The sequence below is a fragment of the Plectrocnemia conspersa genome, unplaced genomic scaffold, assembly GCF_051122295.1.
Source record: "Plectrocnemia conspersa isolate PC_06_02 unplaced genomic scaffold, ASM5112229v1 ptg000005l, whole genome shotgun sequence".
Classification (NCBI taxonomy): domain Eukaryota; kingdom Metazoa; phylum Arthropoda; class Insecta; order Trichoptera; family Polycentropodidae; genus Plectrocnemia; species Plectrocnemia conspersa.
Window position 1 is genome coordinate 29,623,179 of NW_028277169.1, and position 24,655 is coordinate 29,647,833.

The following is a 24,655-nucleotide window of genomic DNA, read 5'->3' on the forward strand; positions in this document are numbered from 1 at the left end:
GACTTTTTTATCTACTCAAATATCTAATCAAAGCACTCGCGCTTTGATCAAGCCGATAAGGCAATTGGTTTTATGGACTTCTTAGAATGTTCCTGACGAAGCAATCTCTTAATTTTTTTTCACATCACAGGAGATAAAAAGGGTTGATGATGTTAAAGTCATAAGTCTTATGTGCAAAGAACTACTGAGGAACTGTATATTTTAAAAGAATGGATCTCACATTTTCCTAAAAATGTCGGACGATGAAGAGTTGAAGGTTAATCTTATTGACTCCTTTGTCCTCATTCTATACACAACGACATTTTTTTTGTGAATTTAAATTCAGTTTTATTTTGTTCTTGCTAAATCATGAATGACAAGCAACGGGAATCCATGATAATTAGTCAATATTTCCACTGAAGCAGGATGAATATGATTAACTATTATATAATATCATTTTACTATTTAGTTCTGTTTTCAGCTTATAACAAGATGTTATTTATTTAAATTGTTTGTTGTGTTAAAATTGCACGAATTAATTATAAATTTATTATTTTGAGAAAAAAATATCAACAACAAGTGTGTTATTAATAAATTGTTGTTTTTATAATATTGAATAGTAATGTGATCGTTAAATGAATGTATTTGGTTAATCGTATCCCTTTTGATAAGTGGCATCCATATTTTGTCTCTAGATGTACCTTAATATTTTTAAAGTATTATAGTAGTATTTTATCTCCTTGATTAAACATTTCTCCTATATGGTCTGGAGATATGGGCTTTAAATCAATAATTAATCTTAAAAGTAGAGACTTTTCTGTAATTAAATACACCCATACATCGCTTTACGGCCTAGATACGTTCCACGAAACTAGGCCGCAAAGCGAAAAGCCGTATAACGAATCAATTATTCTAATACAAATTCATACAAATTCAATTGGATCGGTTCCAAATTTGTTAAATATGTAGCATGGTTTATCATTTAAAATGCATTCTTTTTATTTCATTTAAATAAAAAATACATACACAAAAAGTACATACATTTGAACATAAAATAATAACAGACTCCAAAAACCAACAATAATCCATAACCAAAAATGAAACAACTTCATGTTACATAAAATATGTGTATGAATACATACATAATTTATTTTAAAATGGCTTTAATCTAAAGAAGATGAAGAAATGGTAACCTGAAGATCACTGTCGTTCTCATTTTTCGCTGGTAAGGATAGGCTTGGCTTAAAAAAATTGTCCAACGTTGTTTGTCTTGCCTTTTTGTCTCTTTCGTTCTTCAGTGATTAATAACAGCTAATGGCTGAGTTAATTCCTCGAGAAACTTTAGCGCTACGTTCGACGTCAGGATCGTTTTCAAGGAGGATGTTTATTCCTTGTTCGAAATAGGAAAAAGCTTTTGACAATTTTTTTGATGTATTTGATGATTTGAATACAACAGGCTCTGTCTCTTCATCAAATGCCGGTTCTGCTTGCAACTGAATGAGTTCCTAATACAAAAGGGGTTCCGTATCAGCTTCAAGTAGATTAAGCACATCACGTTCGTTCAAACCTTCAAAGCCGAGATCATGTGCTAGATCCAAAATGTTTTGCCTAATTTCAGGAAGGCAATTAACTTCTGCATCAGTACTTTTTACACATTCTGGCCATATTTTTTTCCAAACATGGTTCATTGTTGTTAATTTTAATTACTTCCATGATTCACTGATGCTGTCAACAGCATCCTTGATGTTATAGTTTTTCCAAAATGTTTTAATTGAAGATTTACCATCGGTTTCCCTTATAAGTTGTCGGAAAGTTCGGCGTAGGTAATATGCCTTAAAAGTGGCTATTGCACCCTGATCCATTGGTTGGATCAGAGCTGTTGTATTTTTCGGAAGGTACTCAATCATGACATATTCAGATAGTTCGGATAAATTAGTAGGATGCCCTGGTGCATTATCCAAAATTAGCAAAGCCTTGTTGCTTAAGTTATTGTCTCGCAAATATTTTTTCACTTCTGTGCAAAAGTGATTTTTGAACTAATCCTCTAAAGTAGCTTTAGTCAGCCAAGCTTTCTTGTTGGATCTCCATATGACGGGTAATTGATTTTTATTTAGTCCTTTAAGAGGCCATGGATTTTCGGACAAATATATTAAAAGTGGTTTTAGCTTAAAATCACCCGCGGCATTTTCACCAAGTAGCAAAGTTAATCGTTCTTTAGACACCTTATAACCAGGCGCAGATTTTTCGGTTTTTGAAATGTACATGCAATCAGGCATTCGCTTCCAATAAAGCCCTGTTTCGTCTACGTTAAGCACTTGTTCAGGTTTATGACCACCTCTTTTAATAATCCTCTTTAAAATGTTGGGATATTCCTTAGATGCGGCCTCATCGGCGTTAGCTGCTTCACCTTTCATTTTAAAATTATGCAAATTAAATCTATTTTTAAATTTTTTACAAAAATCGACATTGAAAAAAAGTTTTTTTGCCGTTATAGCGAAACAATTTGGGCCGTAAATCGAAAACGTGCCTTAATTGAAGAGGGCCGTTATAGCGAAAGACCGTATAAAGAGCGGCCGTATAGCGAGGTATGGGTGTACTATGCTTAAAATTAATTTGGTAAATACAATTACGGAAATTGAATTCCTCCAACTTATGGCAGAAGAACTAGAAATGCTGCGGAACATTAACATATTAATTGCAATAAACTATTATAAATGTTTTGCGTATTTATTATATTTCATTATAGAAAACCTTATTGAAAAAATAATATATATTTATATGAGTGTATTGTAGATATTCTAGTAAGGATTACGAAATTGACATAAAAACACAATTTTCCATAACATATTTCTCATACGCCTGCTCACGTCCGACAAAAGATAAGATAAGAAAATGCTAAGCTGTACCACTTCTACTGATATTATTTGACTAAGGGAAAGGAAGCAGCGACATAAAATGTTGCACGATATTTCCCAAGGAAATTGCATTTGATATGTTAAAATTGCGCTTGTTGACAGCGTGTGGAAATGTGTTTTCAGCTGTAAGATTCTTACAATAGATATTGAGAGTATTATTTTTTTATTCATTTTCATTCGCACCCAAATATATTAACGGTATTTTAATATAGCGTGCTCGTAAGATTTAATATGTTTTTCATCGATGAAAGGAAACACAAGACACAAGCGTGATTCATATCACCTTTCAATAGACCGATATGTTTTCCTTCGCACAATTGAGGGATCGTCTTTCTACACAATAGCTATACAATATACGGAAAATGGGGCTTAATGCGAGATTAGTCGCTGTTTTATCGAACTCGAAGCGATCCACCAAAAAATTTACTAGCACTTTGTCCGATTGTTGTTTTTAAAAAGTTTCCGTTTTGCGAAGTCGCAAAATGGGTTTCGCTACATTTATTCCGTCCGAAAACTTTACTTGTACACATTTACTATATCGTTGTTTTTTGTTTGTTTCAGGTGAGCTTTCGATTTCATCGTCAATTTATCGCAATAACGAACGCGCCGTTTGCGTATGTATGTACTATCAAGGTATTTTAATACAACGCGACCATTGAAACGATTCGATTCCGTGCTTGATTATAATATTTACTATACATAAGTGCTTAGGTTATTAGACTCTCAACATATATTTTTCATATATCGCCTCTCATTATGTTTAAAAATATATCTTAATTAACCTGATTATGTACCCACTATATCGATTATAAAATTGATATATATATATAATTGTCCCTGACACGATCGCGAGCCTTGACTTCTCATTAATTATTTAAATAAATATTATTATTAATATTACGGAAAAACGACGATAAATCATAGCGTCTAAAGACCCGCCAAGAATCTGGCCTAAAATTCCGTTTGCGGTTTACATTGTTGTTGTTCTTGATGAAAAGAGCGACGAGAACAAAAGGGTGCAGGCAACAAAAGAAAAATGTTTCAGAATCCATCCCGGTCGGCATCTATCGAAGATGAAATTTGCGAATGAAAACTCCGCGAAAGTAATGAATGCTAATGAACTCTTTTAAGTGTTTTCGAGAATAAAAGGTGGAGCGGATCAGGACGACCTCTCCCGGGCGCGATAGCGGTTCTTTCGTCGCTTTCAATGGCGAGGGATTTATATCTTGTTTATTTTTTCTCATTGTATTACTGAAAGTATGCAGCTCTTTTTTGTATATGAATACAATGTAAAAATAATTTTGTAAAACGATCGACTGTGTCTCAAAACAGTAGCGAATGTCTTAAAATATACATTTGATATGTACATCTTTTCTGTGTCATCTAAACAGAGCATATATGAACGTTGCCAAATCTGAAGATAAGACAGACTGGTCTTATCTTCGTTTTCGTTTAAAACAATCTCATTGCGACAAGGAAATGAATGACTTCGCATTTTCGTAATGAAAGAACCACTTGTTTTTTCCTCGTTTGAAATTCCAACGTAGCGTATTTGATTATTTCAGTTTTACTTAAGCGGGAAACTTCTTAACGTAAATCAACACTTGTTTATGGCGCTTATACGTAAAAATATATATGTTGACATTTTAATAAAAGCCTGAAACTTACGATATTTTTTTCACGTCATATTTTTCTAAAAAAATCGCAAATATATGTAAAAAAATATTATATTAAATTATTTTTAACAATTATCGGTTACTAGAATAACTTGCGACCCAAATACCAAATAATTTTTATTTCTAAATAGATTAAATTTTGAGTTAAATTGGAGTTTTAAATTTGAATTAATATTTACGATTATTTTTATGTATACATATATAGTTTTTCGACGTTTCGCCAAAAATGTCTTTCGGCATCCGCAGGAAATTAACTTAGGTGCAATTATAATTAATACGCGTTTCGAAAATAATTGGTTTCATATATCAGAAAACATGCCTTAGCGAAATCTGTACAATTAATCTGTTCAATGTTTAGTAAAAATCCTTAAGATCGGAATAGTGTAGTCTGTAATACGCTATTTATAAAAACCGGCCAAAAAATTACTTTATAATTAATTATACATAAATAATTTTACAGACATACTTATTATATATAATATACATGTTATTAGCTTATAACAATTTCATGTTTATAATTTAAAATAAAAAAATCCTTTTACAATTTTAGCGAAAAAATATACAAAAACACAGGAAACAAACCAAAAAAAGTATAAATTTTGTGACAATTTGAGTACATTTTATTTCATTAGAGAACGGGAATTATTAATATGTTGTTTTTAGTCTTTAAACCTAAAGCAATATATTCTTTGGTATTTTATGCTTGTATTTCAATTTAATGTTGTTTTTATCGTAGTCACACGAGATTAGTTTGATTTTGCGAGATATTTTTATAATATTTTTTAGTATGAAAACGAGTGTTTTAATTGTTGGCATTTGAAGTTTAATCTGCATTTTTTTAAGATTAGTAGAAAATAGTGTATTAGATATTATTTTATAGTCTTGTTTTGAATGACTTGTAATTTAGAAAAAATAGTATTACTGGTTTAAGAGCCGCAATAGCAGCATGCCCTTCATTATTACTGGTGTTACTTCACGCCGGACATGCATATGTTAAAATGGGTCGAATTAATTGTTTATAGATTACATTTTTTTTTATTTAGCAAATAATGTATTTCAATTTTCATTATGTATAGGAGATCGAAATTAATGATTATTATATATGTATAATTTAAATCCTAGATTTTCCTAATCTTATGGATAAATTTCGTAATGAATATTTTAATTAAATCGCGCATAGTGACATCTATTGATTAAAATTGTAATTATAGTTTATAACTAATACAATAATCACTGATTTACAAATGTCTCACTACTTAGTAGTTTTTGATTGTGTGCACTTCGTTACAATGAAAGATTTACAATAAATTAATGACATAGACACAGAAATAAATCACTAATTTTTATTATATGCTGTTGATTTACAGATACGTATTTAAATCTGTAAGAGCCAAATCATTCTTTAGATATGCAGAATCAGTATTCTTTATTTCTATAATATGATTTAAATTCTAGTAGTCAAACACTTTAAATTTAATGCAACACATTAGTTGTTACTAATAAAATTAAATCCTAATATCGTAAAATATTCCTTAATAGTAGAACCTTTATTAAACAAATAAAAGTGTTTTAAGTCTTATTTTAAAATATCCATGTAAGTTTATCTTTGAAACACACGAATATTCGAGTACCATATGTATTTGCCAGTTTTAACTATTCGCTATTCGAATTTTGGTCAAACTATTCGTTTTTATTTGTAATTAAATATAACATTTTTTAATCTTCAAAGCACAAAAAATCTACTCTAAAAGTACAGTTGTTTTATTTTTTAAGTCATGGTTTACTGTCGTTTTTTTTTCTGTATTATCTACAGTTCAATTTGGTCCTTTTTTGTTTATCGAAATTTATTTTCTTATCTTTATGTTATTTATAACAACCATGGTCATAATAACAGATAAACAGATAAAAAAAAAACACTTTGTAATAGCCGAAATTTCAAAAATAGCGCATCCCTACGAATTAATATTGTGTAGCTGTGGACTTTCTTAATGACTCTTTTAAATCAATACGAGTAAAGTTTTATTTATATTCTGTCAAAAATAATTTATTTTGGTAATATTTTTTGAGTAAACCGAGATGTATTTTTTTTGGCAGAAAATATTAATAAAATTCAATTTTGTACGGATTTAAAGCTTAAAACACTCAATGCTCTATTATTTTTTTAAATAAAAATAAATAGCATTTATACTTTTTATTTATTTTTTATAACATGAGTTTGTGTAAACCTGCTTTTGATATTTATACTGTATTTTACGAATGTTTTTGAATATTTTATCGTTTACTATTTGAAAGCTCTAGATTTTATTTCGGAACACGCTCGTGCGTTGCTATCTTGCACTCTGTTTTAACTTCTTTACAAATTCAAAACACATTTTTATAAGCTTTACATTACCAAAACTAAAAAGCTAAGGTTGAGATTAAATTGACGTTGCATATTCTGTTTGAGATTGAAACATTCTTCATTAATAAAAAATCTTATTAAAATAATTTGTTGTAATAAATTTAAATATCTGTAATTTGTGACATATAATTTAATGTTTCTTTAAAAAGTACTTTCATTTTCTACAAGTGTATATTAATGAAAGCTGAATGCTTCTTTTATAACCATTGAACATTTTTTATGGCCAATTAATCCAAGCCGAAATCTATCGGAATGAGTGTTTCCGTCGTTGAAATTATACATTTTTTGCCGTCTATAACGCTAATTACCGGAAGGAAATTGCTTTGAGTTAGACGATAATTATTTTATGCTCCTGTGCTAAATTATCTTCATCACAGAAATGTCGTGCATCATTTTTTTAGCTAATTGCTATTACGTTTTATGCTCCTTTGTTATTTGGACGCTCGTGCTGTCAAAACAGTTTTTTTGCTTCATTCAAGATATAAGTTTGTAAACGCTCAATGAAAATATTATCATTTAATAATTCCGTTTCAACGCCCGCCACTCTAATAACGTTCTCCGAACGTCAACATTCAATAACATTATGTTATCTCTCGAGAAACAAGCTTTTATGTCGCCCCTATAGCTATTCGACCGATCATTAAAAGTGTTCGCTCTTCTCCGTCTTTTTCCGTTTTCACTTGGCACGGATATCATAAGAGAGAATGTTTTTCTTCGGCATAGCAATCATTCCGTTATCGAGCTCCGTAGCGTTTGGTTTATGGAATAATTTAACGATGCTCTCGGTACCGTTGTTTGTTTGTGACGTAGAAAAATAAAATTATTGGTGCTTCCTTTTCATTTCTTGTTTCGCAATTAGAGTCTAATGCGTGCTCGGGAAATACGTAGTCTAATTATGTTTATGGGTTTAAGACGGCTAAGAACTTGCGTTCTGTACCGAAGAGTAACTATGGCAACCACGATCACCGTCGAAATGAGATTTTGTTTCGCGCTCGCGAGCTCTATCCGGTTACGAATGGGGATGCTATTACTTAGTCGTTTTTGTAACGGCGCGTTATCCGTTCGCCGTTCTGCGAAAGTATGGAAAATGTATTATCACCCCGAACTTATGTATTATATATTAGTATTCATTATTATATCTCGCCATGCGCAGTCGTTTTCTTTAGTAAACTTTCAAAGTTATTTTCAGCTTAAACTGCAGATTCTAATCGCAAGTTCTTTGAAAGTTTAGTGCTCATCTTCTTCCAGACTAGTTTTGAAAATAAACTGGTTTTTTTATTGAGTTACTTTGTCTCGTTGTCTCATTGATTCGTTAAGTAAATTAAACTTTTTTTAGGGTAGAGTCGGCGTCGTAAGAAATAAGGGAGAATTATACAACTGCAATTGTAATCAAAAGTTCATGCCGAATAAACGTTTATCTATTTTTGCAAAAAAAATAACACCGAAACATACGGTTTTTTTTTATCTTGACGCAATTGCATAACCATAAAATGATTTATTTATATAGCGCCAAACCTACTGAAACATTTCTAGTACGAGGGTCGAAAATAATGTAGGGGTGGTTAATTAAATTAAACAAATAATTTATATCTTGACACGATTACACTTTTTGGATCTTTTAATTAAAAAAAAATCATACCTACATAAATTTAATCATAGCATCCAAGACGTTTTCACTTAGCGGATAGTAATTTGTTTGCAACTTGCATAACACAGCTTTCTGGCTTCTTTATAGATTATATGTATATAATTTATTGGCAGAATATTTACCCCAATTTGTATTCTTTGCTAGCTTATTTTCGTAGATTTTATAAATACGGTTCACACTCAGGCCGGCCAAGACAAATTCCCGGGGTCCGTTCTCCTTGAGAGGCCTAATCTGGCTATAAAAAAAAGTAAAAATCGGCCTTAAATAATCAGTTGTTTGAGATGCATTTAAGGTATAAGTTCCTATAGCCCTTTTAAATACATATACAAGAAAAAAAAGGAGCGGAACATTGCCTTCAAAAGCACCTACTTTATAGGTAGTACTTTCACAATAAACATTATTATTAATCGAAGGGACAGATTGTAGTTTCTTGACGTGGCTCCGTTTGTGTTAAAATTTGTTTGCAAATTATTATTGATTTTATTGTTGTTTTGAACGTCTAATAAAATTTCAGATTGAATACCTAAATTATCGGTTGATTGTATTATTGTATGAATCATGGGTTCATTATTAGGAAACTAAAGCATATAAAGAATCAATACTTATCGTTTAACTAAAAGAATATGCTGACATTACTAATTTTTTTATATATACTAATAGGTTAAGGTAAGAGAGTATATATTAAGCAAAATAAATCGTCCAGATTTGTTTGACTCATTTATAAAATCACTAATGACAGCGACGCGGTGCTGTTTAAGAAGCAGGGTGAGCATTCTTAGTATTTTTTGTAATTAAAATATGTTCGTGAAGAATGATTAATATGTTCAAAGCCCTTTGTGATTTTTACAAGTTGTTTCTTGTATAAATTCCTCTATTTTGTACTATTTATGTTGTAGTGGCATCAACAGGCCTTGTTTGTTTTGTAAAGAATCTTGTATATGCTTAAAGAGTTCATACCACTTGTGGATCATCGTAATGGATGATTTATAATATTATCAAAATTTTCTTTATATTCATGTTTGATTGCTGATTATTTAATAAAAATGAGCCTTTAGTAATTCCTCTGTAAATTTCCTGCATATCAATTTAGAAAAATTATCTACTCTAGGGTTTCCAAATATTCGTTATTTTCAGCGATTCGAATAGTAAACGACAAATTATTCGAATATTTTCAAAAAATACATTTGAATAAAGGATACAGATACACACTTTATATTAAGCTGTAAAAAAACGATAAAAGGTATCAAAACAATTTATTTTAATTTAATAATAATGTATACTATCGATTAACAATATCTTGACGTAGGATTTGTATAACAATTACATTAAAACATTGCCTCCTGTTTCATTTAGCATGCCAAATACACAATTACCTAATTATTTCGAGTCATTGATTCTGTCATTCTTAATTTTTATTGACCAAAAAATGTTTGAAAATGTCAATACGGAATGTTTTAAATCCTGTATTCTAGAGTCGGTCATAAAACTTGTATTTTTAAACGATGTTTTATTAGTGTATTAATCGGAAAACCCTGTCTCTTTTTTAACTACCTGCTCTGAATGCAGCTGTCAATTTAGCTAATTTATAACTACTACAGTATACTTTCGATTATCTGGGCTAATGCTGAGGAAAACGGCACGGATAATCAATTTGTATTTGGTTTTCAAATATGTATAGTGTATTTAAAATAACTGTTTTTATTTTTTTTTAATATTTTTAACAAAAATTTGTGATTCTCATTTGCTTTTAAGAATCTCGGTGTAGTCTAGTAAAGTTTCATCATTAGTCAATTCCAAATTGTGACTAATGTAATTGTTACTATTCTGTTTAACCATTTTAATCCCAGCTGATTTTGATTTATATATGCGAAAACTGTTTTTTATATAAACAATCATCTTTTACTATTTTGGTATGCATGTATATATTTTTTAATTATAAAAAATATGTGCGTTCCCTATGTATATAATAAAAAGGAATAATACCTATATTTTACAAAAATAAAAAAAAGGAATTAAAATATATAATCATTTATTAAAGATATTTGCAAAGCTTTTTATAATTATTAATCAGATATATCACTTAATTATATGTATATCTCTTAAGTATACTGTGTTACTGGCTTTACTTTTGATCAAGATTGTGCTATTTCAAGTCACAAGCTATCATCTTTCTCAACAAAAGTTTTGAGTCGTTTCATTGATGATATCTATAAAACCTTACTCCATGGGTTAAACGTGTAAAATTTGCAACTATACGACCGTCGTTTGTTTTCAATATGCTTTCATTTGGATGAGAAGGAGCATTATATATTAAAACTGCTATTTTATGTGGCAAACCTTTACTTTTAAAAAATCTTACTTCAAGGATCTATTTGTTTTTTAACCAATCTTTTAAGATTTTTTTATCAATTTATGCTCCTTTTTGGTTATAATAATGAACACGACTTTTTATTTCAGTCCCATTTTTTAAGATATGTACTTTCGTGACATATTACTATAATACGCTCTTTAGATAATTTCAAAAAATTAAAATAATTTAAGAAAATTGTTTTTTTGAACTATGAATAATATAAACACTGTAATTGAGTATAAAGTGTCTCCAACTTCAACACAAAGTTCTGTTTCAATTATATATGCTGCCAAAAAGACTAGAACTCGGGGCTTAAAAAAATATTATCATAATTAATTAATTTAGTTCATTTTATTCATTTGAGATGTTGAAGAAGTCCACAGCGGCACAACATTAAGTTGAAAATATGAGTAATTTATGGAATTTCGACTATTATAAAGTATTTTTTTTATTATTATTTTTTGTTGGCTATTATTTGTTATACCTGCACTACACTCTTTAGAAATTGGCCAATGTTGGCTATGGACGGAGAATATAGTGGGTTACTTTGGTCGAGTTCGGTTCTGCCCGCTCTAAAATCTTTCGGAAGTTGTCCGAGGTTACCGAGAACGGGATGTAAAGCAGGGGTAATTCACTCGATTTGGCCAGCTTCGAGCGCTTCCGAACATTGTCGGCAAAAGAACCGAAGTCGGAGCTGCTCTTTCGAGCGTGAACGGTGAGATACTTCCTTTTTCGCTCTCTCGCGTGTAAAGTGACGACAGTGAGAGAGATAATGATATGTTTTTTCGCAAACTGAGATAGAACGAGTAACTCAGTTCAATTTCAGTATGCGCGTAGGCGTCCTATGGTCAACACGCATGTCGAGCGCTGCATCGTAGTCACGTGGTCAAGTTATAATACTACATGCTTATCGGAGAATCTAACTGACATCTTTGCATATTTTAGGGCACCAAAAGGGATTAATTATATTTTTGATAGTATATTCTTCTAACAGGTATCGTTATTATGTTTTTTTCATATAAAATTAAATAATTGAAATCATATAAAATTACGTGGTCAAGTTATAATACCACATACTTATCGGGGACTTCAACAAACTCTTACTGACTTCTTTGAATATTTTAGAGCACCAAAAGGGATTAATTATATTTTTGATAGTATATTCTTTTAACATATATCGTTATTATATTTTTTTTCATATAAAAAGTGGTATCATTTTTATGTCTTATGGCATTTTGCAAAAACCGACAAAGATTTTGCGTAAATTGAATATTTACGACCGAAAAGTTTTCACTGATATTGTATTGGTGAGTGCCCACACAAACTTTTATAATTATCAGTAGCGTAATTTTAATAATATGACAATTTAAAAATTGCGATTATTTGGCACATTTTTCGATCGCGCGCAAATATGCCGACTGTACGTGACAGAAGTCGATATATGAAATTTGCGACAGTGAGGTCGCTTACTCGAAGTCGTAGATCTCGGCCGACTTCAGTTGTAAGTTCCGTTCGGACAAATTTCAGAGAGTGTAGTGCAGGCATTTTGATCATTTCTGGTATAAATAATATTAATACAAGAAAATAAATTTCGCAAAATAATAAAGTTGTGCTGTATAAATAAAGAAGCGGTGTATCGAAAAAAAATGACTACTTAAAAAATAATACACAACATTTCAAAATATTCTACTATATATATAGACGAATATTTGCGGAATAGTTAGACAAATATTTTTAATTATGAATAGTTAAAGAACGGGCGGTTATATTCGGTATTCGAATATTCGTATTGGTGTCTACTCCCCTCGTGTAATTTTGAGTTAGTGTTGGATGTAAATAGTATCATAAATCTTGGCATTTGCCAATACATCAAAACGAGCCAACCTTTCAATATTCCAAAACGAACTTTCGAATTAAATCGTTTACGTTACAAGCACCGGGCGTGCGTTTTAGCGTACGCGCGCGTATCGAACTTTAATTTAACGCTTGCAAGGCAAAGTTCGCTCGGCTAATGGAAAATTCATTTTTCCGTTCCCTCGATATCGGACGCGATCCGATACAAACGCGAAATTGATGGCGCCGCCGTTTTAATTAACCGAAAACCGTCCGTTGATTTATTGGATCCGCAGCAGACACACTCTAGACAATGTTCCCGATCTGTATCCATCTCTTCTTCCCTCTCAAGTTCAAGAGAGCGACGACCGATCGGCTGAGCGTTTTGCATGGACTGAAATAAATTATCGGGCATGGCCGGTTTGTATTCGCTATATGTTTTTATAAGTGAATATTAGTTCTGGATCGTTGGCAATATATCAAGCCAGCGCGGCAAATGAAGCGGCAATAACGAAGCCGCGGAACACAGAGGAAAATATGCTGTGTTTTATCATCATCACAGAGATGAAAATGACGAGTGAGCGAGAGAGACAAAAAATGTGCACAGGGGAATAAAAAAGAATAACAACCGTCGGATCGAAGTCTCTGCCAAGACGCTAAGTCCTGGTTTGTCATCATGTCATACCAGGGATTCCGTTTTTGACGTTTTTGAGCGGGGCGCCAATTTTTTTCATGTCTGTAAATTGATGTAGATGCGCCACGCGGTCAGTGGTCAAAGATATACTCTATATTGAAACAGTTTTAAAAGATATAAATCATACGAACAGCCTTAGCTAAAATAGTGGAGCATCCTATTATAATACTTAATGATTCTTTTATCATTGTAATTAATTCAAATTTATTTTATTGTTCAATTTTATAATATATAAAAATAATATTTGTAAAATCAAATTACTTTTTCGTTATCTTTCAATATTCAGTCTAGGCATTTCTGACCACATTCTAACTTTTCTGAAGGCCACATCTTATGTAGCTCTTTGACATCTTTAGGTCCCACTTTATTATCCCTTCTGCCGAACGTTTGTTTGCCCCACTACTATGGTAAAGATTAATTTCTTGTTAAACACATCTTCACTCGTTGATGTAGGAATAAAAATATACATTATTTATACTATTTTTGAAAAAGATTTTGATTTAGTTTGTCGTGGGATATTAAAAAAAATACAGATTTAACTGGATTAATTCTAATCTATTACGCGGTCGATTGTCAGCCTCAATAATCCAATAAGAGCCTTCTGCTCTTCTTTTCGTATGCCAATAATTTACAATTATTTTGATTCATACGGGCTTCCGTAAATTATCTGCCTTTTCATGTCAAAAAATGCCATATTATGTAATTTTTTCGATCTAATTCACCATTAAAATATTCATACGATCTCGATGGGAACATTATAGCTAAATAAACTTCCACTAAAGAGCTCTGAAACACTTTTGAGAGCAAGTGGAGATTCTCTCTATACGTAAACAACGTCTGCGAAAAATCTTCTAATATGCTTTGTTATGAGAAACGCGTTTTACTGTAACAATTTGTCGGTTATTCGTGTTTCCTTTTTGAAATTTGAGCTCACAGCCTTCTTAAATCCGGATCTATAATTTTGAATTCCCAAATAACTAAATACTGTATCTTAATCAAAAAATGTTGAGAGATGGTTCTTGAAATTTCTTTATTATATTCGGGGGTGTTTATTTCGTACAGTGGGCGTCTCCGGAGTGGGTCGCTCCGGATTCCGAATGTCGAGCTGCACCAGTGAATGAGAATAGATAAACGGCAGTTTCTTTAAGTTTGTGTTCCTTGAACTCTGATATGGATAGTCAGTTCATGTGAAACGAAGTGTTGAAGAACTGTCCGAAGTGATTCCTGGGTGCCAGAGTCCCAGTACTTATTCTCCTAGCCACTCCATGGTAGACTCTGTAGTCCGCCCCTTTTCAATGGGACGACCAACAAGAATGGTGGCGAATTTCTACGAATATAAATTTCTGTTGGCCGATAAGGAAAATTGAAACTTAAACTCAAGACAATTATTCTTAAAACTTTAAGATTTATAGTGCGTATATAATTCGTTAAGTGGTCTCAAAACGATGTTTCTTTTTTAAACGTAAAAACCCATTTTTTTCAACGTTAAAAAGTGCTTTTATCTCGAAAAAAATTGGCTCTCTTTTATGATGATATGCGTTAATCCTTTCAATTATGATTAGAGAAGTAATTCAGTTGATAAACTGACAATTATTTGGTTATTATCTATTCTTGTATTCCAGTGCCACTTTTTTAGTTTAGGGTTTATTCAAATTACTGAAAAGTACTTTTGACATTCTAACTATTATCGAGGAATTTTGATTTCGGAACAAATCACGATTCATTCAATGTGCAGACGTAATCCAGATTCTAGAGTCCGTTCACGCTTTTTTGCGGGCTTAAAATAATTGTTTCTATAGCTTGTAAAATTTTGTATGAATGCGAAAATTGGCAATATGTATATTTATAATAATTTCGATATCGTAAAAATAATTACACTGACATGTATAAATTATTGAAGAAACGCTTGGAAAAGCACTGTATTTATGTTTGAGTAATGAAACAGCATTGTAATATATGTTAAAAAAAAATTATATATTTTTAATAATTCGTAGTACAACAATATTTATTGATACAATAAATAAAGGGAAAATTCGTGACAATATTAAAAATATTACCCACTTAAAATAATATTCTTCTATAAAAAACTTTCTATTATTTTAGGCTGTAGTGATGGTATAGTTATTCTAGTATGCTGAAGCTATTTACATTTTTAAAACTAGGTAAATAAAAATTCTGTTAGATTTATGTAATTAGGAAAAAAAACTTGATTTAAACTGGTATAATTTATAAAAGTTTTGAAACTTTGAAAATCAGCTGTCCAACTTGTGCTTAGCCGATTTAATTTTGAAATGCTCATTCCAGCAATTGATCGAGCTTAAATCTGTGAAGAAATCATAATTACTTTAAAAAAACATATGGATTGTAGAAAACATGCGAACAGATTTAACTGATGCATTGAAATATTTACCTGATCCCAATTCATTCTATACCCATGATCATCATATTATGTTTTAGTAAAAACTCGTGAAATTATTAGGGAAACAATGAAATCTTATGTAATGATTATTTAAAGTACATGTAAAAATACGTTAGAAATTTCAGAGCCACTTGAAACGTTATCTGTTATTATGATTAATTGTAAACAGCAATTACATGACGTTATAATTTAGACAATTCACAATTCGTTATAATTTAAAGGTCATTCTAACGACCATTTTGAACAAATGAACAGAGAAATAAACACGTTTAAAAGTAAGAACAATAATGGGAAGAGAGATCTTAAGATTAAGCTATTTTTAATATTATCATTTTCGCTCGTGATTGTTAATCACCCATCATATGCATTAAAAAAAATTCTCTTGTGTGGAAAGGATGCGCGATAAAAAAAGGGTTTTACCTAAGCAGCTATCCAAAAAGTGATGCAATTGGCGCGTTAACATTCTCATATACGATTCGCCAAAGCTGTTTCAAAGCAGCTTTTTTGGTATCTATTTTTGGCTGCAGTTACACCTCTATAGCCTCAAAACATATGTACAAATATAAATGAATGTATCTAAATGCGATTTACCGATCCCAAGACCAGTCTCGGGATCCCGTGACCGTGAAATTACAATTTCAGTTCGAGATTGGATTCTATAGTGTTAAAACGTTGGCAGTCTATTTAATATTTATTATAAGAGGGTCTGGTCTAGTATGTATTATTTTATTTTAATATTTCATATACTATGAATTGATTGCAAGTTTTCTTAAGTAGCAGTTTCTTATATTCTGTACCAAAACTTATTATTAAATAGTTTTTTATATTGCTTCGAATAATATTGGATTTATTTATGCGTTCCTAGATACGCAAACAATTGTTCTAGTTTGAACCGTAGGTGTTTTATCGAATTTTTCTAAAGATAGCGGCCGGAACCGAACGGGTAAAGATATATAGAGGTCTTAGGCTGTCGATTTATGCCCTAGAAAGTTTTCCGCTCTGGTACCGTCTAAACTCGTATCGTAAACACACATACTAGACGATTTTACAATCAAGGGAAGTTTTGTTAAATGTCTGAAGCGGCGCATATCTCGAATAGAAATACGTGTCTATAAGTAGCTTCTTAGAATGTATTCTACAGGTGTGTATGTACAACATATACATGTTTCAAGTAGTTAATTTATTAGCTCGTCGCTGTAATTATGTCTTGCGTTGGTGTCGTCTTAAGCAATTTCCATCTCAATTTTCGCTCCACAAGTACACACGTCTCAACTTTAAAGGGGCGATTCAATAGCATTTATTTTTCTCTAATTGATTTTTTCTCCCCAATTTCGGAAAGCGGTGTGCCTTTCAGCAATTTCTTATTAGGGAAGAACTCCTGCAAATCCGATAATCCAATTCCGATCTGCCGTCGTTATCTGTGAAAATTGTTGCAGAGAATGGTAAGGCACTACGAGTTTCAGCACACACATTATAATATCAGCAAGCGACTCGCGTCTGATTTTAATCTAAACTATATTTAACATCAACATAAGAGTTTCCCGAACGGAATACGGAATCGAATTCCAGGCGCTCGATTGTGACAAATTTTCAGGATTATATTATTACGTCACGGCGCTCCTGAGGGATGTCATTAGGCATTATCCATTAAGACCGTCATTTTGTAGGGAACCGAAAATTAATGCCCCCTTTTGTTCCTCTAATTTCCTCACAAATTACCGAACATCTCTGCACACTCACCGCGCCCTTACCCTAATATATATAAGTACATATATATTGCGTTACAATTTTTACTGCGATATTCACACAACGCCTAATGTAATCCAGGGTCTCGCCCATCGATCAACATTTGAAACGGTCCGTTAAAAAGGTGATATAGAATTACTGAATAATATAACTGCTATATTAAAACCCATCCCGTATCGCTGACGAGTCGTTAGCGGCGCCCCATATTTATGACTGTGCTTTTGCCGCTCTTTCTATATCTTGATTAGCGCTTTCGTTCAAATTGCGTTTTCACCCCGCAAGAGCTTCATGCCCCGATCACTCCGTTTCGGTCAATTTGACTTAATAAACTCAGCCTCATAAATATTGCATGAGAAGGCCTGGCTTGGGCGGCTGTCAAAACACACAACGTTTCCGCAACCGTCCGCAAACTTATCGCACGGATAAATTTTAATAAAAAAGTAACACCCCCTAAACGTAATATAGATATGTTTCTTTGATATAAAAGTTCATAGAAGGGGGCTTTTTAATTGAAAACAAGAGTGGCTTGAATCTACGTAATGTTTTGAGAATTGATATTAAAGAAACAACATTATGTACACAACAAGTATGAAATTAAAAATATCTGTATCCTTGTTTTTTTATTTAAATCTAATACTAATGTACTTCATTGCATCGAATATTTGCAGTGGTGAAGTCATTTATACGTTCAATTCCATCTCCTGTTCATCTTGCGTATGTATAACTTACGGGTGGCCACTTGTGAGCGATCATCCGATAATTACAGTGCACACATACAACAATACTGAACGGCTATCGAGGTTATGAGTATAAGTTATATCCATATGTCTCAAACCTCATAAGTGAAGGTTGCTTTTTGATTTTGTAGAATTGGCAATAATGGCTTTCAAAAGTCTGCGTAGGGCTATTGTGAGAATCTCTTGTGTGGTTATTGTGAACAAATTCTTGGATGTTCCAAAAATACGATTTCACTCGTTTTATTTTGCCTCTGTATTCTCTTTTTGTATAAAATCCCTGGAAGCAACACTACAAAATTCAAGTCCCGGAAATTCCCAGAAATCGAGATTTTTTTGAAAGAAAATGTACATTGTGTGTTTAAAAAACATACAAATTAATTTATTAAAAAAAAAAAATAAAAAACATATTTTTTCTTATAATTATTATTTATTATAAAAATATGGTCTTCCCTTGTGTGTAGAGTAGCTATTACGGTCATCAGAAATCACCGGGGTCTTCACGACAAGGAGTCTTCACGACAAGGACAAATGTATTGTTTTTGGCGTGTCTTGATTCAAGGGTATGAATTTTTATCGCTGCGCCAATGAGTGATTAATAAATGTTTTTGAAATTTTGTGGTTATTATGCAAGACTGGGTATATTGCACGATTAATATATGTACATATTTATAGTCGACGTCAAACCCGCATGTTACGAAAAATAACTCATTCGTTGTTAAAAGCCACTTGTAAGGTCTTGATGTCCCGGGAATCTAGCCTTTTTTTTTTGCTTATCTTACATGTGTATAAAATATAATAATATTATTCATAATAATTTATTTAAAAAAAAATGTTGTAATTATTTATTATTTACAACTACAAAAAATGCAATTATAATTATTTATACAAAACAGCAATGAAAAATTGTATTATAAAAATTCAGACACATATTTTTGCTTAGCAAAATATGTTTTTAGGAAGAATAAGGCGTTTTAGAACAAATCAGATAGTTTGTTTCTAATTTTTGTAATGAATCTTGCCGTTAAGAATACTCGCTCGTTTTCCGTTAAAAATATGTTTTAAAAATTAGGACACATCTTTATTTTTGCTTGGCAGAAAAAGTTTTTGTAAAAATAATACCATTTAGAGACAATATAGAAAGTCATATAATATAATTTTCGTAGTGAATCCTGCCGTTGAGAATACTCGCTCGTTTTCCGTTGATGTTGGCTTAATTGTGAGCAAATATTTATATATAATATTCAAATTTTCAGTGCATTCTCTGGTTGGTTGTAAAATTTAAAATTTATTTCTTCGGCTACATATTTTTACCGGATGTTTTGTTTATTTTATTTTTATTCGATTGTCAACGTCATAATAAAGTTTTTTTCGGTATTTTCTTCATTACTTATTTTAGTATCCGATTAAAGACTATATAAATTAGAAAAAAAGTAGTTCTAGTAAATCTTCATCATTATTAAAATATATTTTTTGAGAGCAACTTCGAAAATTATTTTCACTGGCAACATGTTCGGACTTTTGTAAAAACTGTATTAAACCAATGAGTTGATTATTTATTTTTTCTTGAATTTCTGATTTCAGAACTACAAATATTTTAAGTTGTTTTTTCAGTAGAAAATCAGATTGAGCTAATAAATTTAAAAAATAAAGTCTCGACACACGAGATGGCATAAAAGCAGGAAATTCCCAGATTATCTCGAGACAAAATCCTTAATTTAGATGGGATAAGCATTTATGTTAGGATTTTAACGAGATTGGGTTATATGTCTCATTGTACTTCTCTTTGAGATATATCAGTTGTCATATTTGTATAAGGCTTTATTTACTTTATTAATATATAGCTTGTACAATTTGATAACCCTCAAGACTCATGTAAATTTATAATAAGTACAAAAACACATGTTTTCCTAAACTTGATGTTTTTATTTTATTTAATATAAAAAAAAGAGCTTCAGTATATTATAAATAAACAGCGTAAGATTCAAGTACACCCAGGCCTCGTATAACACGGTCATATGGTTTGCTTTCCAAGAAAAAATCTAAATTAGTTAATACCCTTTATTTCTAAAATAAACAATCAAAAAATATATACATTTTCTTATTTATCGAAATAAACTCTAATATGTAACATATAATAGATCATTCATTCATCATCTATATGTTCGACTATTTTTCGAGATCGGTTGTAAGTTTTCATCATCGGAGGACTCTGGAGTATTTTTGGATTTGCGTATTTCGTTATAAGGGGCCAAGGTCTGCTGTAATTCTCTCTTGAACTTCAAAATTATTTCCATTATAGGATAATTTTCTATAAAAAAATGTTCTAATTTATCAGCCAATTTGTTGTTTTTAATGTGAAACATTTAGCTACTTCGCTACAACTGCTTTCTGAGTCATTAACTATGGTAGTTTCATCCAACATTTCGACTAATTCTTCTTCGTTCAACGTCGATCTTCCAATATTTCTCCAATATGTTGAATATCCATATCATGAAATCCTCATTCACTAATAGTACGACAAATGTTAATTATTCTTTGGTATTCATCTTCTATTTGTGGTACAATAGACTACTTCTTGCCATAGCTTTTTCCAGCAAGAATTTAAAGTCGATTTATTTCTTTCTTTAATAAATGCAGAGACCATATCGATACAATTTCGAATAAAAATATTTTTCCAAGCTTGTGTAACTGTTAAATTCTCATCTTGTCATAGCGCGATCCATAGGCGTATAAATCAAACATGCTAATTAATTTTTAATTGTTATTTTTTTTCTGAAACCGTGTTATATAAAACGTGTTGTACAAAAATATGCCACAATTCATCAACCGTGTTATATAAAACCGTGTTATACGAGGCTTTGGTGTACATAATTTTGTTTTGTATTTAGTGCAAACTGTTTGTAAGGTGCTAGACAGATAGTCCAGATCCGTATGTTCGATTTTAGTAGTATGATATTTTTTTATTTATAATTAAATACCGTTTGTAGAGTTCGCTCGGGATAAGGATTCCGGTTTGTTATTGTGTGCGTGAACTGTGTGGCTCAAAACAATTTCGCTCAGAATATTTTTATTTTTTTATTTAAAAAAAAATATATGTTTACTTAACATACATACATCTGAGCTAAGTTAGAAATTTCAACGGACAATTAAAAATATATTATATAATCGAAGAAACCAGACATTGATGTCATTAATTAAATATTTGCAAAATTTAAAATCTTTCACTAGTCAAAAAAAGAATGAAGTCTTTAGCTATTCTTCAAAAGAAAAAGATATAAAATGGGGAAAGAAATTATTCGCAGATTGTTTAATGGCTCGACGACTCTATTAAATCATTAGAATTCATTGAATAAATTAAAAAGTTATCATTGGCGCAACGATAAGAATAATAACTTTTTTAAGCCTTACAGAGAATAGTGTAAAAAACCAACAACGTACGGATTAATGGAAAAATAATTAAAAAAATTTAATCCACTGGTAATAGAACGAATAACTTACAGTGTATATTTGAAGCCTTGATATCAATTAACCCAGATATGCCCAAGAAATTTTGTTCTCTTAAAATTTAATTTATAAATAAAAAACAGTGGCACGAGTTTAGTGACCTACCCATGGGACAGTGGGCATATCTGCGTTAAACCAATATCAAGACAAAATTATTTAAAATAAATCACTAGAGAAGATCGAACTTCTGTGCCACACTGCACTTTAATGACGAATCAGCGACTGTCCTTAAAAGAGAAAGCGAGACAACGAAGTACACGCTACATCGCTTCTCCCTCTCATATACATGTACACGCACACAATAACAAACCGGCATCCTTATCTCGATCGTACTCTAGCTATAATGAATAATCGTTCTGTGTGCGTAGCGATTGTTCCTATCACTGTATTTAAAGTTTATGCAACTCTCGCGATCGATAAACAACAGTTTTAGACTTGTTTAATTAATTGTCTAATAAACTGAGACGGGTCAAGACAAGTTTATTTGTTATTTCTATGGTGCATCAATATAGATATTCAAAGATCATCACTTGATTATTCACTTTATATCGCTCAAATGTTTGCTTACAGTAGATTGACTAGCTGAGTGCAAACTCTGCAAATAAAGAAAAGAGGGTGATTCATTATTAAGAGTAATGGAATACAGTCGTCGAACTTTTATGTCGTACTCCAAAATGAACGTGCCACCCGCACACGCTTGCCTTTCAGATTTTTTTAATATTATTATCCCACTACCCCACTTGTCCCTTTTGAGTATTTTCCTCGGGCTTATTTCGCTCAACTTGTGTCGAAATATCGAAAACCGCCTTATTTTTTGTCGCGTTCAACCTGGTACGTAAGCAGCTTGAAACTTTTACATCCTCTTAAAAGTTTTTCGTTTGCTGACACTGCGCACTGCCTGCCGGACCGGACCGCCTGTAAAATCGCACGGGCGACTTGCATTTTAAATGCAGTTTTTCACTATTATTATCACTTTTTATTTATAAGAAACACGAATGGCGTTGTTAATAAACAGCTTTGTGTACAGAGTTTGACAAGCGGTCGCTGTTTCGGACCGTTTATTAATTTTCAAAGCGCAAGTTATCCAATATGGCGTTGTGGTATTGCGATAAGTCATTCCATCTCGGTTGTGTTTGTACAGTTTGTGTATATATGTTTGTGTTCAGTGGATGTAACGGTTATTATTATAAAGATCACAGGAATATAAAGATGCTTCGAGGAATTCGTAAATATTTATTGACGAATAATGTATTTTTATTTAGTATAAAATTGCGATGATTGGTAATTTAATGCAATATGGTAATAAATAAGATATTTAGAAACGGTAAAAGCTTTCTTCTTTATACAGTCGTTTAGATGTATTTGCTTATTTGTAGACTCTTTATCTCTTCACAGTGATTTAGATTTTCTATTGAAATTGTTTACCCTTTAGTGTTGAGAAATGTCATACCGTGACATTTTCCCGATCTTATTTGCCATCTGATTATTCCTACGACCTCGTTGAAAATTTTGTGACTAGATCTGAGAATCATTTTGAGAGTAAGTGGAGATTTTCTATACACGTCTGCTAATAATCTTTCAATATGATGCTTTGTTATGAGGATCGCGTTGAATTTTACGATCCGTCAGTAATTTATGGCACTAGTTCACAGCATTCTTGAATCGGAATTTATATTTTTAAATTACCGAATTACTAAATACTCCATCTTAACCGTTTTCGTGCCACGATATATTTCGTATTACAGGACTCCAATGCAAGCTATTTTGACTTATAACTCAAAAAGAGCCTCCGGGTGCCGTTTCCGGTTGTCACCAGTGGCGTATTGGGTGTGCTATAAAAAATTAAAAAAAACGTACATTTTTTCATTTTTATTAGCCGAGGTTTTGGCATGCCTAAACTGCCTTACAGCTTTTTCCCATATATAAATAAATAAATAAACATCAAACCTAATCTAAAATATTATTATATAAAAATATCAAATTTCCAATTAACATAAACTTATAATTATTTATATATAAAATCTAATCTTCTTTCTTTAATCATAAATTTTTCTATCACGCTGTCATAAAAAGTGCTCTTCTTTTTAATATCCATAAGGATCCCTTTTTCTATTGAAATCAAGCTAAGGCCACATAGCCTTTCTTGGCCTTGGGTACTTCGATAACAATTATTAATTCGTTTCAGAGCAGAAAATGCACGTTCTGCTGAAGCAGTACTACTTGGAAGAGTTAATATTAGTTTGCCTAATTTATCTATTTCCTGAAAACCTGACTCAAGATTATTTGTGTTCATAAATTGTACAAGCTCATGAACAGATTTCTCTGCAAATTCAGACAAATGATAAAGAACAGCAAGCTCATTTTTTAAACTTATATAATCAAATAATGTTCCATAGAATTGTTGCAGTTTGGTAAGTAATTCATTTGGAAATTTTCCTTTATATTGCTCATATTTTTCTTTCTTCAGAAGGTGAAAATATTCCAATTTGGACATTGAAGAAAAACGGTTTTCAATTTGCTTACATATATTATCAACTATTGTATTAAATAGTTGGCAAAACGCGTGCTTTTCTTCAACAAGCAAATCATTACTCAGTCTTGGATAATTTTCTTCCGTTACATAAGAATCCCATAATGTTTCATAATTATTTTCCAGTTCATGTCTGAGTTGTTGCAAAATTTCGGTAGCTTTCTTACAGCAATATAATATGTCAAAAGATTTGGATTGTAAAATGTTGTATAACACATCAGTT

The 24,655-nt window shown here is 31.4% G+C and overlaps 1 protein-coding gene and 1 long non-coding RNA gene across 5 annotated transcripts in view; both read left to right on the top strand.

The window, feature by feature from the left end:
* The window catches only part of sm (heterogeneous nuclear ribonucleoprotein L), a 407,921-nt gene that overhangs the window by 197,720 nt on the left and 185,546 nt on the right, over positions 1-24,655 (top strand). The gene's annotated exons all lie outside the window — the stretch shown is intronic.
* On the top strand, positions 13,490-18,742 carry LOC148235402 (uncharacterized). Its single transcript, XR_015809503.1, has 2 exons — positions 13,490-15,860; positions 16,109-18,742. It is a non-coding gene; the product is annotated as an uncharacterized LOC148235402 (long non-coding RNA).